The sequence below is a fragment of the Equus przewalskii genome, chromosome 20 (assembly GCF_037783145.1).
Source record: "Equus przewalskii isolate Varuska chromosome 20, EquPr2, whole genome shotgun sequence".
NCBI classification, from domain to species: Eukaryota; Metazoa; Chordata; class Mammalia; order Perissodactyla; family Equidae; genus Equus; species Equus przewalskii.
Window position 1 is genome coordinate 23,941,899 of NC_091850.1, and position 7,943 is coordinate 23,949,841.

A 7,943-nucleotide genomic window follows, 5' to 3' on the forward strand; every position below is an offset into this window, starting at 1 on the left:
GAAGAGAGGTTCTTTCATGTTCCTCAGGAACAGAGAAAAATTGCTCCTTCCTTTTATGGATTCATTAAGACAGACCTGAAAATATAATTTCCTTGTCTTTTCCCCATGAGAGGCTATAACCTAGATTTTTATTTGGCGAAGATGCCTGTAAAACAAAACTAAGCTGTCTCAGTTTATGTGGATGGTCTCTTTTTGATCCACTGTAACCAAAATGAAGCAGAGAGACCTAGATTTTTCTTCCTAGTTGAAACAAAGAATTAACGAAAGAAAATGGAAGAAACAAGCTAACAATCCTTTTTCTCCTATCTTACCAGAAACACACATACCCAGCCCTTCCCTGGAGGTGCCACACAGCTGATAGGGCTCTTGTTAAACAGTGACTAATAGCACAATGTCAAGAGTCTAAAAGGAAATTGGTTTATAGTTCTCAATCCCAAAGTGAAGTGTTATAATGAAAGGCAAACACAGCAAACATGTGGTAACTCAACCTCTTGACCTTAACTTGTGGAAGATAAGTGTCAGGATTTGGGTTTTGTGAGAGCGATGAATTCAGGCATGCCCATGTTTTTCTGCGTGAACAATGCTTAAGTTTGTAGCTGTTTAATTTTCTGACTAATACTGTTATCCTCCCGGTTTGAGTCCATTTAGAATGACTTACCAATTATATATAAAGGTATACAATTGCAGATGATTATTTCACGTCTCTCCTCTCTCCTCAAACCTCCAACACCTCCCCTCCATCCTCACTTTTAGCTGGGGACCTTGCTTCTCAGTTCACTGAGAAAATTGAAGTAATTAGAGGAAAGCTTCCACAGACCTGGCCTCCACCATCACCACCACTACATCTACCCACCTTCCAGAATCTGTCCACATATGCTCTTTATGATCGATCAATTCTCCCACTCCTGCTAAAGCCAGGCTCCTTTGTCCTGCATAAGATTTCATGTCGTCTCACACAGGGCATTGCTGTCTCCCCTCTCTCTTACTGTCAGTTTCTGCTCTCTCCTGTATCGTTCCTGAGGGCAGACAGACATATTGTCATAACTTTTATATTAAGAAGAAAAACTAGTCTTGATCCCACTTCCCCTCCCAGCTGTTATCCAGGTTTTTTCTCTGCCTTTGACAGCAAAACTCTTTGAAAAGGTTCCTTATACTCACTATTTCCAATTCCTTTTCTCCACCTGCTCTAAATTTCATTCCAGTCAGGAATTTCCTTCACCACTCCATTAAGATTGGCTTTGTATAGGTGATCAAAGAACTTCCTGTTGCTAAATCCAATGGTCAATTCTTAGTCCTCGTCTTACTTGACATAGCAGCAGCATTTAAATTGATTGATCACACTTAACTCCTGATATTGCTTCTTCATTAGGCAAGGAGAGACATCCAGACAGCTCTGGAGGCTCACTTCTTCTCTTTTGGTACTTTAGTGAGGCTGAATTAGCTCGATGGAAGAACTGGTGGATACTAGTTCCTGAGCTCCAGAGAGGACTTTCTAAGATACTCACTTTCTCAAGAAGGAAGCTTCTACTGTTACATAGTAAGCTAGATGTTCTTGCCTACTCCTATATGTACATAGCACGTTATCGGGGTATTATCCTTCTGGAGTCCTGGCCGTGGAGATGAGAGCTCAGAGGATCCTGTGTGCTCTGCTACTTATTGATTTGTGAGATTCTGCCCAATAAGACCTATTCTGTATGTAACATGGTGCTCACAAGTAGTGTCTGCATGCGACCCTTTTGCTATCAACTACTCCCAGAACTCTTCACTCAAATGTTTTTTCTTCTACCACGGTGGCCACTCCCTTAATGATTTCATCCAATCTCATGACTTCCACTTCCAGGCCAGACTTCTCTACTCACCATGAGAGGGCAAGAGTGAGGATACTGGGGTGCTGGTAATGATCTAAACCTAGATACGGGTGATGGTTAAATGGGTATGTAAGAATTCATTGAATTTTACACTTATTGTTTATTCATGTTTCTGTATATATGTTATCCTTCAATAAAACTTATCCAGAAAAGCCAAGCTGGAAGTTGTGTCTCATCTTCAAAATAAAAATAATAATATTTACTTCATAAGAATGCTATGATAATTAAAAGAGGTAACATGTGTAAGAACCTGTCAGTTTGTAAGGCAGTAAATAAATTTTATTTTACCCCATTGTCTTTTTCCCCTCTAGCTTGCTGATACTGACTCTTTTTCTGTAAGCAAACTTTCTCATGCATTTAAAGAACTAGTGGGTCTTATGGAGGCTACTTTTATCACAGGCTAGGACATTGGCTAACCATGAGAACATCAGTAAGGGATTGTAGGTTTCTTGAGGTCAAAGGAACATTGTTTCTAGGAAGGAGGTGATCGAGATGTAGGTCATGAAATATGTATCTAGTTAAAAAAAAAAGACGTGTGTGTGTGTGTGTGTGTGAGAGAGATTTAAAAAGAATGAGACAAATTAATCTGTACCTATCTGGAATCACTGAGTGAGAAAGTGAAGTACTGAATAGTGTGTAAAGCATATTACCACACCATATTCTATGTGTGTGTGAACACACATACAAATAGATCCTTATATGTTTGGATATGCATAGAAAGATAACAAAGACACTGCTTGCCTCTGTAAACAAAGGTCACAGGCTAAGGACAGGAAGGAGTAAAACAAAAGGGACAGGGTTCCCTGACACCATGCAGACACTGTATCGACTCTGGACCACCTACTCCAGACATTTTCAAGTGTAGGCAAAATATAACTCTACCATGTTTGGACTATTGCTATTGTGAAATATCTGTCATACATGGTTGAACCTAGTCCCAGTCACCACAATTCCATTCTGTAATGAATACTTTTTTTTTACCAAGAGTAGGTATTTTTTTGAAAATAGTAATAAAAATTAAAAATTGCTATTTGAACACAATCTATGCTGAGAAACTAAAGGTAGATTAATTGACAGAAACCAAGAAATCTAGGACCAGATGTGGAACTTACATCATATATGTGAAACTTACATCATATATGTGAAAAGGTCAAGAGGATGATTTAGGTGCAATTGGCACATAGGTGAGTTTTGTTTTTGGCGTCTTGTCACTTGCCTTCATCCACGCTTCTCTCCTATAATCTCTATTCTCACTCCTGCCTCTAGTCATTCTTCTCCCCAATCTCATCTTCCTATGTTCCATTCTTATTCTTTGTTGACTTCCACAAATACCCTCTTAAGAATTAATAGTTAAGTAGCAGGAGTGTCAAAAGTAAACTATTAACGTTGGTCATCTGCTGGAATTGTGGAGAGGTAGAGCTACATGGAATAAGGGACTCTAGTGTAGCAGGAAGAAATGTCCTATGATTTTTGCCTCTTCTGCTTGATATACTTGATACACATTCCATGTTTTAAGGCATTGTTTTCTACTCAATGGCACATGTCCCGTTAATTTGCAATCAGCCATGACCAGATCAAAAATTAAAGACCAAATAGAATAACATTCATTTGTAATAAACTCAAACTGGAAACACCTCAAATACTTACTAACTTGTTAATGGATAAACAAATTGTGGTATATCCATACAATGGAATTCTACTCAACAATGCAAAATAATGAACTATTGACACATACAATAGCATAGATAATTCTCAGAAAAATTACATAATTAGTGAAATAATTAGTGAAAGAAGCTGGACAAAAAAGTGCATACGTTATGATTCTGTATTTACAAAAATCTAGAAAATGAAGACTAATCTATAGTGACAGACAGCATATCAGTGGTTTTCTGTGGATAAAGGAGGGAAGAGAGGCAAGAGGAAGGGATAACAAAGGGACATGTGGAAAGTTTTTAGTATATTGGATATTTTCATTATCTTGATTGTGTTGATGACTCCATGGGTATATACATATGTTAAAACACACCAAATTGTGCACTTCTCTGTCCTGCTATGTTTCGCAGACATCTACAGACTGTATCACCTAGCATCTCTTACCCTTTGGTTCTAGTTGACAAAGGCAACCAGCAAGAGATCAGAAGGGGGGCCAGCCTGGTGGCACAGTGGTTAAGTTCACACGGTCCACTTCTCAGCTGCCCGGGGTTCGCCAATTTGGACCCCGGGCTCAGACATGGCACCACTTGGCAAAAGCCATGCTGTGGTAGGCGTCCCACATATAAAGTAGAGGAAGATGGGCATGGATGTTAGCTCAGGGCCAATCTTCCTCAGCAAAAAGAGGAGGATTGACAGGAGTTAGCTCAGGGCTAATCTTCCTCAAAAATAAAAAAGAGATCAGGAGGATGAGAAGTGACTTTGGAGTATTTATTCATCCTGCTCCCTTCCTATCACACTTTAATTGTCTCAGCTCCTATACCAAATGTTACAGCTCTTGTTGAATGGTGCCTCTCCCACAGTTAAGGGAGGAGAAAGATAATAAACAATGTAATATAAAAATATGTAAATTAAATAATTACAATTTGGAGTACTTTCTATGAGTCAACAAATGGGGTGTTGTGGTAGAGAGTGCTCTCAGCAGACTGCTTAGAGAGGGTGGGTAAGGAAACCTTCCCTCCAGAGGTAACACTTAAGCCTAAAGATGAGCAGGACCAATCATATGAAGAATGGAAGGAAGAGTGTTCCAAACAGAGGGAACTCTAAAGCACAAAGCTTTAGGTGTTCTAGCAGTGAAAAAAAAGGCCAGTGTGACTGGAGCATGGTGAGAAGGGATAGTCATGGCGTTAAATGAAGATGAAGACAAGGATTTAAAGTGCAATAGAGGGGCCGGCCCTGTGACCTTGTGGTTAAGTTCGTGCACTCGGCTGCAGGCAGCCCAGTGTTTCATTGGTTCGAATCCTGGGTGCGGACATGGCACCGCTCGAGTCACGCTGAGGCATTGTCCCACATGCGACAACTAGAAGGACCCACAGCTAAGAATATAAAACTATCTACTGGAGGGCTTTGGAGAGAAAAAGGAAAAAAGTAAAATCTTTAAAGTTCAATAGAAAGCTCTTTGAAGGCTTGTTGACAGGCAGAGATATGGGTTTTTAATGGATTGTTTGAATGCTATATGGAGGGTGAGTGGTTTGCAGAAAGGCAAAAGCAAAAATGGATAGTCCAGTTAGTTGGCTATCATAGTCCTTGTGAGAAATGTGTTTTGGACAAAGGTGGTAGCAGCATGTTATTCCTGAAGAGGTTTGCTGATTTGTTAAATGTTAGGCTAAAGGAAGAAAATGACTCCACAGGCTCTTGCTTGAGCAAATGGAACCATTTATAGTGATAGGAAAGGCAGTAGAGAAATAACTGTGAGGTAAGCCAATAAATCATTGGATATGTTAAGAGAGAGTTTCTCACATGAAACGAATCTCAGAGGAGAAGTCTGTTCTGGAAATATAATTTGAGCATTGTTAGTACATAGATGATGTTTAAAGCAGGGAAAGATCTGAAGGAAGAATGCAGATAGAGAAGGGAAAATGACTCAAGTTTAATCCTCGAAGAACTTCAGCAGTAAAAGGTTGGATAGAGGAGTTGACTGTGAAGGTGATGGAAAAGGAACAGTCAGTATAGGAAAAAAGCCTGAAGAGTATAATGTCAAAAAGTAGAGAATGGAGCCAGCCCTGATGGCCTAGTGGTGCAAGCTCGGCACATTTCACTCCAGCCGCCCAGGCCTGGTTCCTGGGTGTGGAACCACACAACCCGTCTGTCAGTTGCCATGCTGTAGCAGTGGCTCACATGGAAGGACCAGAAAGACTTATAACTAGAATATGTAACTATGCACTGGAGCCTTGGGGAGGAGAAAAAAAGAGGAAAGATTGACAACAGATGTTAGCTCAGGGTGAATTTTTCCCAACAGGAAAAAAAAGTTTATATTAAAAAAAAAGTAGAGAATGGAAAGATTTTCATAAAGAAAGGAGTGACCAACTATACCAAACGCAGCCAAGAGGTCAAGGAAGAAGAAGAAAGTATCCATTGGATTTCATAATATGTAGGTCATTGTTGTTTTTAATAAAAACTGTGTCAGTGGAGAGCTTGGGACAGAAGCCAGATAAGATAGGTGGAAGCCTGAATATTTGGTGAGGGCCTGGAGAAAATGAATGTAAGCAACCTTTCTGAGATGTTTTTCTATGAAAAGCATAGAAATGGTATGGAAACTGGATATGGAAGTTGTGTGGTAAAATAAAGTCTTTTACTTAATTATTATAATTTTTTAGAGAAACCAGAGTGTGTGTTTAGACTCATGGGAATAATCCAGAATAAAAACGAAAGCTAATGATGAAGGAGAGAAAGGAGAAACTTGTATGAGTGAAGTCCTTGATTTGGCTAGATGGCACAGAAGCCAGAGCATAGGTGGAGGGACTGAGGGATTGATCTTTGATGAGAGCAGGGACGTGTGATCCACTATAAAAAGAGGGAAGAAAGAAAGGATGGAAAGAATGCAGGCAGGTTCGTATGTTACATGGGGAGAGTACGAGGGAGTTACCAAACTGATGCTCTCTATATTCTTAACAAAGATGACATGAAATTATTCCCTAAGGAGGAGATGTAGAATTTTTTTAAATAAAAAATAATATTTCATTCTTACCCACAGTTACTTATTAATGGGATATGTGTGCCTCTTGGCCACCGTACACCCTCTCAAATTTTGGAATCATATTAGTTACCGCCACCCTCATTTCTTGTTCTGCACTGGTTTTAGTATAGTCCCTGCTGATGCAGAATGTCTTAAGTGAAGGTGTGAAATGGTCAGCTCGGCCACTGGGAAGTCACATTTCTTTGGAAAGTTGGGGAATGTTGAAGGCCCGAGTGAAGTTTTTCAATCATCAATTTAAAGTGTACTCAGTTATACAATTTTATTTTCCCCAGTTGCTTGGGTGCTGATACAGAAAAAAAGAAACAGCTAGGTTGATCTCTGTTTGGGGTTTGGGATATATAGAATCTCTCTAATATGCTTTCATTGCTTCCATTACAATTTTAAATTCAAGAATTATATGTGAATTTCCATAAAATCTTTCTTAGTCTCAGAGTATTATTATTCATGATTTCCTATTCTTAGTCTATGAACATAATGTTCAATTGAACCTTGATACAACATAATAGAGAATATGCTATACTTTTATTTCTTGTAATAAATTTATCTTATGGGGAATGGTGATCATCTGCTGATTTTTCAGGGAAAAAACCCTTTTTTGAATGAATATGTTCTTTCATTTGTCCAGAGTTTTTAAAAAACTTCTTTCATCATTCTTATAAAGGGAGATCTATGATTGTCAGAGTTTGGAGTTAAAATGGGCTATTTCAGATATCATGTGAATTTCTGTTCATTTTTTAGAGTCCAGAGAAAGAGAGAAGACAGAAATTGAGATTATTACAGCTAATTCTGCTAGTTCAGAAATCCAGAAGTGCAGAAGGAGCAGGGAGGGACAGAGCTAGATGAAGCAGTGACAGGAATCTTCACCTATGTGAGGAATTATTTCTCTGTCATGTTTGTGGTATTCATGGGTTAGTGAAAGCAGGATCTCCACTCTTTGCCTGGAGGTTCCTTTATTGAGAGCACAGTGCTGTTGTGTCCACACTCTCCATCAGTCCTGGTGGTCCATAGAGGGGGTAAACCGGCCATAAGCACCATGGGCATCTCACTTCCTGTGGTCCTAGAACCCATTGTGCTTCTTGAGACTATGATGTGGTCCTCTGGACTCACTCCTACTTCCCCTTCACTCCTCACTCTTTGATTTAGAGGGTCATGGCAGGTTTCTACCAGGTTTTCTGTTGTTCCTGTCCCTAACAAGCTGTTGGGTAGGTTCTTTTAATCTGTTTACATCTACAAAGTATCTGGAGAAATCCCTCAAATATTCTGACTTGAGAATGCTCCTGCTTACCAATTTTCAGGACTAAGTGGGCTTTGGGTTTATTATTATATGAGAGAGTTATTTGAATGGGAATCTGGATATGAGGGAGTATAGTGAACATCTGTTGTTTTGG